Consider the following 11,273-nt stretch of genomic DNA (forward strand, 5'->3'; position numbering starts at 1 on the left):
ACGGCATAGGCAAGATGCAGTAGATGGTATAGAGTACAGTATATACATATGAGATGAGTAATGTAGGGTATGTAAACATTATATAAAGTGGCATTGTTTAAAGTGACTCGTGATACATTTATTACATCCAATTTTTGTTTATTAAGGTGACTAGAGATTTGAGTCAGTATGTTGGCAGCAGACTAACAGTCTGATGGCCTTGATGGCCAGGCAGTTTGCCCTCTGTGATGTGTTTTGCAGACCTCACTACCCTCTGGAGAGCCTTACGGTTGTTTGTGGAGCATTTGCCGTACCTGGCGGTGATACAGCCCGACAGGATGCTCTCGATTGTGCATCTGTAAAAGTTTGTGAGTGTTTTTGGTGACAAGCCAAATTTATTCAGCCTCCTGAGGTTGAAGAGGCGCTGTTGCGCCTTCTTTACCAGCTCTGTCAGGAGGAATGGGCCAAAATTCAACCAACTTAAGCTTGTGGAAGGCTAAACACAACATTTGACCCAAGTGAAACAATTTAAAGGCAATACTACCAAATACACTCAATTAGTATGTATACTTCTGACCCACTGGGAATGTGGTGAAAGAAATAAAAGCTGAAATAAATAATTCTCTCTACTATTATTCTGACCTTTCACATTCTTAAAATAAAGTGGTTATCCTAACTGACCTAAGAGAGGGAATTTTTAGTAGGATTAAATGTCAGGTATTGTGAAAAACTGAGTTTAAATGTATTTGACTAAGGTGTATGTAAACTTCCGACTTCAACTGTATATATATATATATATATATAACATTGACACCACTGACACGTTCACCATGACCCATCGGATGTGTGCTTGTCTATGACACAGGAGATGCAAGGAAATTCAGCAGCTTACTGATGCATGCTGGAACAGGACTTGTTCTAGGAAGAAGCAATGTAGACCTACACAGCTAGTTCCAACCCTATGGAGGATCTAAAGTAGTGGAGGAGGTAGTTCACAGCTCAGTAATTTAGCCTTGTCCAGTGATGGACAAGGCTAAATGGTTCCCTGGTACATTACCACCTAACAGTGCACAGCTTCCAACCCTATGAAGTAACTTATTCTGCCATGTGACTTACAAGTCAAACATCAACCCTTGGAGGAATAAATGAGCTTCTTGGCATGGTAGGTAGGAAGCAGTGTGGGTTTAATTGGTCCACCAAATCACAGCGCCACAATTCTTCCATCCTTGCTATCACTGATATACCCCCGATCCAATTACGTCTGGCTTAGATACTACGGCTGCGACGGGTTTCAAAGCATCACAGACGCACAGCTCCTCCTTTCCCAGAACCCAATGGGACTATAGGCGGCGGACATCAAAGCTTTGTGGACGAGGGCTGGCTGACGCACGCATTGGAGCAACGACATACACACGCCAACGGAAGCATTGACACATACACCACAGAAACACACACACACAAAACCACATAGAATACACACACAGCCAATTCCCTGACCCCCTGTGTGTGTTTTACTCCTAGCTATTACATACAATTGATCAGAGACCAGACCTCCTGTCGTGGAAATTAATTTCAAAGGGGCAATCTGGAATTTAGATGCAATTTCCCATTTAGTATTCTGATCTATATTTTCCCTGTAGAAAATTGTAAAGGTCTGCCTGTGGTTTTAATGTTCTATGGAGGGAGTCATCATTAATTATATAATCGATTTATTTTGGGGGAGCAAGAAGAGAGACAGAGAGAAAGAGTGAGAGAGAGAGAGAGAGAGCGAGAGAGAGAGAGAGGGAGAGATAGAGAGAGAGAATTTGAAGGATTTCTTAAGTTCAGGGTCAAGACCAATTGTATTCCTCATTCTATCTCTATCTAATCTGTTTCCTTATGATTGTTACCATGGACACAGAGTTGCCATAATTGGGTGCCTCACACCAGTAAATGGATAGGTTGTGTTCTGTTGAAGGTTGACAATGATGTCAATGCTAGGCCATGGCCTTGGTACTGCCAGCTCATGGCATGAAGGGGGGCTAGTGGCAAGCACAGCCGTGAAAGGAATGAGAGAAGAGACTGACAAGAGAGGACATTAAAGAGTTTAAGCGCAAGACACACACACACACAAAGAACACACACATGTGCAGGCAAACACAGAAGCACAAAGGAACGTACACACACACACACACACACACACACACACAGTATCAGGAATCAAGGTAAGACCCAAGTGCAGACTGTGTGAAGTAACAATGTTTATTATAACCACAGGGGCAGGAAAATGACAGGTCAAGGCAGGCAGGGGTCAATAATCCAGAGCAGAGGCCAAGGTACAGGACGGTAGGCAGGCTCAGGGTCAGAGACAGGCAGTGGTCAGGTGGGTGGATACAGGGTTAGGACAGGCAAAGGTCAAAAACCAAGAGGACGAGAAAAGAGAGACTAGGGAAACAGGAGCTGAGACAAAATGCTGGTAGGCTTGAACAAACAAGACGAACTAGCAACAGACAGAAAACACAGGTATAAATACACAGAGGGAAGATGGGCGGCACCTGGAAGGGGTGGAGTCAAACACAAGGACAGGTGGAACAGATCAGGGCGTGACAGTACCACCCCCCCTGCCCCCCCCCCCCCCCCTCCTCTAGGGACGCGACCTGGCGTCCAGGATGTCTCTAGCGGAGACCCAGCACATCTCCTCCGGGCCATAACCCTCCCAGTCAGCCAGGTGCTGGGATCCCCTAACCTGAGGTCGAAACTTCAGGAGGCGTTTTACCATGTACGTCGGTCAGCCGTCGATGAGACGACGGAGAGGGGTGGGCCTGGAAACAGGAGACAAGGGGCAGTCAGACATGGTTTTATTTCTAGACACAGAAAAGGTAGGAAAAATACGGAGGTTACAGGGCAACAGAGGACGAACAGCAGAGGGACTAATGATCTTGGAGTGGTGGGGAAAGGTCTCGGAATGCCAGGGTAACATCCATGAGACTCACATTGGCCCCCGAGTCGATGAGAACCTGGAGAGACTTGGACTGGTCGCCCCACAGCAGGATGGCATGGAGAGGGGGGCGAGTAATAAACTATAGCAAAGCCGCTAATAAGCCGCTAATATGGGAAAAAAATTCATTATGGATCAAATTGTCCAACATTTCCCTGCTGACGGAAAATTCCAATCTAATAAAGAATTCAGGGATGCTATTGTGAATTGACACAATGAAATGAAAGAAAAATCCAAAGCTCAATACACCAGCGTTTTGATGTTAGCATTCTATCAACAAAGGTAGCAAATGCTAGCTACCTAACGTCAGTTGGCTACTTATACATCAAATTTGCCAGTATATTAACTATATGCTATATACAGTAACTACACAATGGCTATTGACTTGATTGTTCACGTGATTCTTAGCTTAGCTAAAGGGCATAGTCACTGTGTGTTCTCAATGGACATTGCTAATTGGGGTGCTTTGTAAATTAGCTCTGGCTATCTGCTCCGATTTCAGAGCACTCTCGTCTGAATGTACCAGAGTGTAGAATAACTGTTGAATTTACGGACCCATTGAATATGGCCGGTGTCAGTAAACATTGGGGGAAAAATAACGTAATTAAATTGTTGCCAGCAAAACAGTTAGTCACCAACACTTTCGATAACATGTAAAAAGCTTAACCAGCTCTGCTAGGGTGAGTAAAGTGGTCAGAGTGAGGTGTTCTTTTATTTGTGTCTGGAAGTAGCTAGCAAGCTACTTGACTGCTTGACTGCCTTTGTGACCCACACAAAGGCGGTCTGAACGGTCTGAATTTACGAACACACCGTTCGAACACAGCTGCAAAAACATTGGGTGAGTACATTGATAGAACGTGTACGTCTGCTTTGATGGCAGGTTTGAAACCTGTTATCAAAACGGATATTGCGGGGGTAGCGTAAAAATACTGAAGTGGAGTGTGTGGAGCCGATGGTCATTGGTGAGTGTAGGGGCAAAAGAGCTTGAAATTGGCTAAATTTATGACAGGAAAAGTATTGTTATTACTTTGCATCATGCCGCGTTGAAACAATCGCTAAGTTTGTGCATTTGAGGGTTCTGTGTTGGGACAGTTTGTAGTACATTTTTTATTGCGGTAAAAAGACAAAGAAACTCATATGCCAGACATCACCCCACATTAGTAAACTATTTGACAAAGCAGAGGTCGCGAAGGACATTACACGGGATCGAATAGGAAGAATGCGTTCTTTGGCACGACCAAACACTCCTCGCAGACTCAGGAAAACCTTTTTATTTTATTTAGTCTTATTCTGAATAGATGTATAGAATTGAAGAATGGGAAGAGGCCACAAGAAGACAAAAACTGTTAATGATTGGAGGGAGGACAGTGTCCTCCCTGTGAACAGAAGTTATCATGTTTGTTTTGACTGTAATTTAAAACTTTTTAATAGGAAAGTTTGGACTGATTAAGATTTAACAAAGTGAAAACTAACTAAATGTAAGTTTCTGACCCTACGTTTTACCAGACACACCAGCATGCACACACAACTCACTTATTAGGAATATTTATTAAGTGGTGTTAATACAGTGTTTGATTTATTGTGTGGAGTCTTTTAAACCTCTCTAGGGTATCCCGCCTGGTCAACATCCAGTGAGATTGCAGAGCGCCAAATTCAAATACACATTTTAAAAATTCAGAAAAGATACAACTATTTTAGATAGGTTTAAAGATTAACTTCTTGTGCATCCAACCACGGTGTCAGATTTCAAAAATGCTTTACGGCGAAAGCATACCTCACAATTATTTGAGAACATAGCCCAGCAGACAAATCATTACAAACAGTAACCAGCTAAGTAGAAGAGTTACACAAGTCAGAAATAGAGATAAAATTAATCACTTACCTTTGATGATCTTCATATGATTGCACTCAGAAGACATTCATTTATTCAATAAATGTTCCTTTTGTGGGAGGCATAGGAACTAGTGAGAGGCATAGTGGGAGGCACAGGAACTGCAATTTGAGTCCTAAATCAATGGATACTGTAATGGCATTGAATAGAAAATGACACACAAAAAAAGTCCTACTTCCTGAATGGATATTTCTCAGGTTTTCGCCTGCCAAATCAGTTCTGTTATACTCACAGACATTATTTTAACAGTTTTCGAAACTTTAGAGTGTTTTCTATCCAGATCTACTAATTATATGCACATCCTATCTTCTGGGCCTGAGTAGAAGGTAGTTTAATGTGGGCACGCTTTTCATCCAAAATTCCAAATGCTGCCCCCTACCCTAGAGAAGTTAATTTGGTTGTAAACTGGGTACGTAGAATGATGGAAATGTTTGAAATGTTTTTAAATGGTTTCTGAGGTACATGGAAAGAAAACACTTAATGGGGTTGAATGACCTTTGTTCTGACTTCCTGGTGAGGCCTGATCACCCTCACTAGAAAGACTGGAGACATTGGGTGAAATTTAAATGGGCTATGTAAACACTAATAATTAGGAAGAATTTTATAATTTAGCAATAGTCCTATGTGTGATTTGGAACACAAAAAAGAGAGAGAGAATGAGGGACACCTGTCTCTAGTCTATTTTGCCATTACCTTATGGGATACAATTGTTTCTTATGGACTTATCAAGAGTTGTAATTCTAAATTGATTTCTTATTCTAATTTGGTTATTTTTGATTTAGCAGGCTGTGTTTTTGTTTTTAATTATCGGTCCCCTGGGGCCCTTTGGTAAAAATGCAAATGTGTTTCTTAACATTCTTCACAAAGCTTTTCTTTTCTGTTTATATGAAGAAGTGTATCGCTGTTGTTGTGTTTGTTTTTGTTTTGTTTGACAAATCTCACCAGATTGGGTCTGCTGGATGGTTGGGTTTTCTCCCTAAGGCGTAACTCTGAGGGGAGGACGCCAGTATGATAAGGGAGTAGAAGCAAATTTGCAACATTATTTCAACAAGTGTGTTGTTATGCTCTTTGACATTTGTCTTAGAAATGTTGGTATAAAGAAATCATTTGTCATAGGGTGAATATTTGGTCTAGATTTCCAGAATCAGAAATGTCTTAAACTGTTCTTTAGGTCTGTTCTCTCTCAAAGTTACGGCGATAGTGACTCCAGATGGTATCTTGATGGATGGAAGGAATAAATTGACGAAAACCGTGTGAACCTCACCCCCTCTAACCAGCTGAAGAAATGGTGACAGATGAGTTCACTACGACCTTGTCCTGCACCACTTCTACGGTGAGACCTCAGTCCGAACCAGCAACCTGTACACAGCATCCGTTTGAAGTTATCAACCTGCTTTTCTCTCATGCCCTTTCTCCCAGGAGTGCGACATGAGTCCACGTGGAGTGAGCATGGAGAGAGATCATGTCCAGACTTCTTTCATGCTGCTGGTGTACTGGTAGGAAAATGGACAAGACATAATGGACTGTAAAGGACAGTGGAGGCTCAGATGAGAAACATCATCAAGGGTCATCCACTTTGAACATGTGCCATTGGGAGGACGAACTGAAACACAATCTGAAGAAGAACAAGAAGACACGCCAGAAGATGAGTGCCGGGAAAGAGCGGGTGGTCAACCGTGCCCGTGATTGAATTAGGCTTATCCAAAATGGTTTATTTGGGGTACCATGTTGATTGTGGTGGTCTGCCCACTGCGAAATGTATAGTAATTTAGACTACGAATGCATTGAGATACCAATCTGTCATTACCAGAAGTGATGAGAAGAGTTAATGCTGGGAATATAAGATGAATAAACTGTTTGTACATGTACATTCTAACCGTATCAGTGTGTGCTAAGTTGAGGGTCTTGAATTTGAGTGATGGACTCAACGTGGAGCATTGAAGGCTGTCTTTCCAAATTATGGGTTGTATAACATTGATAGTAGGGGTTTTGTTTTACCATGTTATCAGAATTCTAATACTAAAGCTCATCAATACATATGGCTTTCTGGGTGATACAGTACAATTGACTTGAGCATGTTTTAGTATGTTTATAACTATGTAAGTGGACTAACCGTAGTGACTAACGTGTTGTGGGTTAGATAGAATGATTTATGTGCAAGTAGATTTGTAGCCGAAGGCTAAGACAGAATGTATGCATTAGAGTTTACAGAATGATAGGTGACCATTGCTATACATTCATACCCCAGGGTGAGGTTAACTTGACTGTTGTAGTGAAGCATCTGAAAGACACGACACTGTTCATTGGGCCTTAACTGCACAACTGTTGAAGTGCATGGATAATCTTATAAAAAAAAGTTGTTTTGAAGGATACATGTCTCTCTCCTTTTGGTTAGAAATGCCCACCTCACCCCCCCCCCCCCCCCTTTGGGGTGCATGACCCCCCCTGTACATGCAAATGCATACACAAATATGCATGTATACAAGCACCCACACACACACTCCCCTTATTAACCATGTTTTTCTAGTCCTCTTTAATCTACCGCAAACACATTTCCCACAGTGATGTCGTCAAAGCTTGATACTTGTCTGAACCAAATTGAGCAGCAAGCAGCGACAACACTCAGTATAATGGTGACAAAGGCACGGTAGTTCTTTCATTAACACATGCTGGGCTATGGTGGAGAAACACTGCACAACACACAGTGCATTCATAAAGTATTCAGACCCCTTCCCTTTTTCCACATGTTGTTATGTTACAGCCTTATTGTAAAATTGATTAAATAGATAAAAATCTCATCAATCTACACACAATACCTCATAATAAAATAAAAAACAGAAATACCTTATTTACAGTATTCAGACCCTTTGCTATGAGACTCGAAATTGAGCTCAGGTGCATCCTGTTTCCATTGATCATCCTTAAAATGTTTCTACAACTTGATTGGAGTCAGCCTGTGGTAAATTCAATCGATTGGACATGATTTGGAAAGACACATACCCATCTATAAAAGGTCCCACAGTTTACAGTGCATGTCAGAGCAGAAGCCATGCCATGTGTCACGCCGTGATCTGTTTCACCTGTCTTAGTGATTGTCTCCACCTACCTCCAGGTGCCAACCATTTTCCCCATTATTCCCAGGGTATTTATTCCTGTGTTCTCTGTTTGTCTGTTGCCAGTTCATCTTGTCTTGTCAAGTCAACCAGCATGTTTTTCCGTGCTCCTGCTTTTTCCAAGTCTCTGTTTTCTAGTCCTCCCGGTTCTGACCTGTTCTGCTTGCCCTGACACTGAGCCCGCCTGCCTGACCATTCAGCCTGCCCTGACCTCGAGCCTGCCTGCCACTCTGCACCTCCTGGACTCTGACCTGGTTTATGATCTTTTGCCTGTCCACGACCTGTCTCTTGCCTGCCCCTTGTTTTATAATAAATATCAGAGACTCGAATCATCTACCTCCCGTGTCTGCATCTGGGGCAGGGTACCAAGACCACAGTGGCCTCCATCATTCTTAAATGGAGGAAGTTTGGAACCACCAAGACTCTTCCTAGAGCTGGCTGTCCGGCAAAACTGAAAAATCGGGGGAGAAGAGCCTTTGTCAGGGAGGTGACCAAGAACCCGATGACAGAGATCCAGAGTTCCTCTGTGGAGAAGGTCATCCATCTCTGCAGCACTCCACCAATCAGGCCTTTATGGTAGACTGACCAGACTGAAGCCACTCCTCAGTAAAAGGGGCATGACAAAAGAGAGCCTGTAATGCGCCTTCCTCTTTTGGACGTTAAACAAGGCGACACTCCATCTTAACTCCTCCTCCACATTTACCGGATTGGTTGAATAGTGCAGAAAAAAACCTCCCTGACAGTTATTTTTTCAACTCTGGTCAAGACCAGTATGTAGGGGATCTAGTTTCAGGCATTTTTTTGGTTGTTGTATTTTTCACCTTTCTTTAACCAGGTAGGCTAGTTGAGAACAAGTTCTCATTTACAACTGCGACCTGGGCAAGACAAAGCAAAGCAGTGCGACACAAACAACAACACAGAGTTACACATGGAATAAACAAGCCTACAGTCAATAACACAATAGAAAAAAGAAAGTCTATATACAGTGTGTGCAAATGGCGTGAGGAGGTAAGGAAATAAATAGGCCATAGTAGCAAGTAATTACAATTTAGCAAATTAACACTGGAGTGATAGATGTGCAGGTGATGATGTACAAGTAGAAATACTGATGTGCAAAAGAGCAGAAAAGTAAATAAAAACAATATGGGGATGCGGTAGGTAGATTGGATGGACTATTTACACATGGGCTATGTACAGCTGGAGCGATCGGTTAGCTGCTCGGATAGCTGATGTTTAAAGTTAGTGAGGGAAATATAAGTCTCCAGCTTCAACGATTTTTGCAATTCGTTCCAGTCATTGTCAGCAGAGATCTGGAAGGAAAGGCTGCCAAAGGAGGTGTTGGCTTTGCGTGGCTTTGGCTTTGCGTGATACGGGTACGTTTTGTTATCATGACCAGTGAGCTGAGATAAGGCAGAGCTTTACCTAGCAAAGACTTATAGATGACCGGAACCAGTGGGTCTGGCGACGAATATGTAGCGAGGGCCAGCCAACTAGAACATACAGGTCGTAGTGGTGGGTGGTATATGGGGCATTGGTGACAAAACAGATGGCACTGTGATAGACTGCATCCAGTTTGCTGAGTAGAGTGTTGGAGTGTATTTTAAGTGTATTTTGTAAAAGACATCGCCGAAGTCCAGGATCGGTAGGATAGTCAGTTTTACGAGGGTAAAACGGCGTGAGTGAAGGATGCTTTGTTGCGAAATAGAAAGACTAATTTTGGATTGGAGATGCGTAATATGAGTCTGGAAGGAGAGTTTACAGTCTAGCCAGACATCTAAGTATTTGTAGTTGTCCACATATTCTAAGTCAGAACCGTCCAAAGTAGTGATGCTAGTCAGGCGGGCGAGTGCGGGCTATTGAAAAGCATGCATTCAGTTTTACTAGTGTTTAAGAGCAGTTGGAGGCCACGGAAGGAGTGTTGTATGGCATTGAAGCTTGTTTGGAGGTTTGCTTACACAGTGTCCAAAGAATGGCCAGATGCATACAGAATGATGTCGTCTGCATAGAGGTGGATCAGGGAATCACCCGCAGCAAGAGCGAAAACAGCAGAGGTGTATTTGGAGGGCAAGTTGGTCAGGATAATATCTATGAGGGTGCCCATGTTTATGGATTTAGGGTTGTACCTGGTGGGTTCCTTGATAATTTGTGTGAGATTGAGGGAAAATATCTTAGATTGCAGGACATCCGGGGTGTTAAGCATACCCCAGTTTAGGTCACCTAACAGAACGAACTCTGAAGATAGTTGAGGGGCAATCAATTCACATATGGTGTCCAGGGCACAGCTGGGAGCGGAGGGGGGTCTATAATAGATGGCAACAGTTAGAGACTTGTTTCTGGAGAGATTAATTTTGAAAATTAGAAGCTCAAACTCTTTGGGCATAGACCTGGAAAGTAAGCCTGCAAAGTTCTGCCAATCTCTGCAGTAGATTGAAAGTCCTCCCCCTTTGGCAGTTCTGTCTTGACGGAAAATGTTGTAGCTGGGGATGGACATTACACTAATTTTAAAATGGAAAAGAGATTGGAGATAAATTGAAATATATACAAAAAAATACAAAAAAATAGAAAATGTACAGGGGAGAATGACAAACCACGTCTGCACTGCTACGCCATCTTGGGTGGAACGCTTGCTACGTTAGGTTAGCCGAGTCTGGCCACAAGTAGTGTCTATCTATTAAGCTGTCCGTGGTGCGGAAATGTTCTACCCTCAAATTGTTTACCAAAGTTACACCAGTAATGTTGGGGTACTGACCAAAAGTATGAGCTGAAATGCACTGTTCCAATTATTGTAGAAATGTTAGGGTTAACTAAACAACAAAATAAGCTTTTCTTCTGTAACTGCAGAACAAGGGTGGCAGGTAGCCTAGCGGTTAGGAGGCCAGTAACCGAAAGGTTGCTGGTTAAAATCCCAGAGCCGACTAGGCGAAAAATCTGTTGATGTGCCCTTGAGCGAGGTACTTAACCCTAATTGCTCCAGGGTCGCTGTCAATAATGGCCGATCCCTGGCTGTCACCCCACTCTCCGAGGCTGTCTCAGGTGGATTGGGATATCCAAATAACTAATTTCTAATGCACTTGTACATGTGTGAAATAGGACAAATGTAAGCACCCATCTGAGTATTATCTTAACATGATGAGAATGCTGCAAATCTGCCAGTCAATTTTACCTCCAGGACTGAAACACAGTCTGAGGTCAGTGGCCCCGCTGTCCATAACTATTAACTGTCCAATGTGCTGAAATTCTCTGCCCCTCAAATTGTGAGCCATAGCTACAACAGATACACCAGCAATGTAAGGATTAACTTCACTAAACATTC

This window comes from Oncorhynchus clarkii, chromosome 8 (genome assembly GCF_045791955.1).
Source record: "Oncorhynchus clarkii lewisi isolate Uvic-CL-2024 chromosome 8, UVic_Ocla_1.0, whole genome shotgun sequence".
Classification (NCBI taxonomy): Eukaryota; Metazoa; Chordata; class Actinopteri; order Salmoniformes; family Salmonidae; genus Oncorhynchus; species Oncorhynchus clarkii.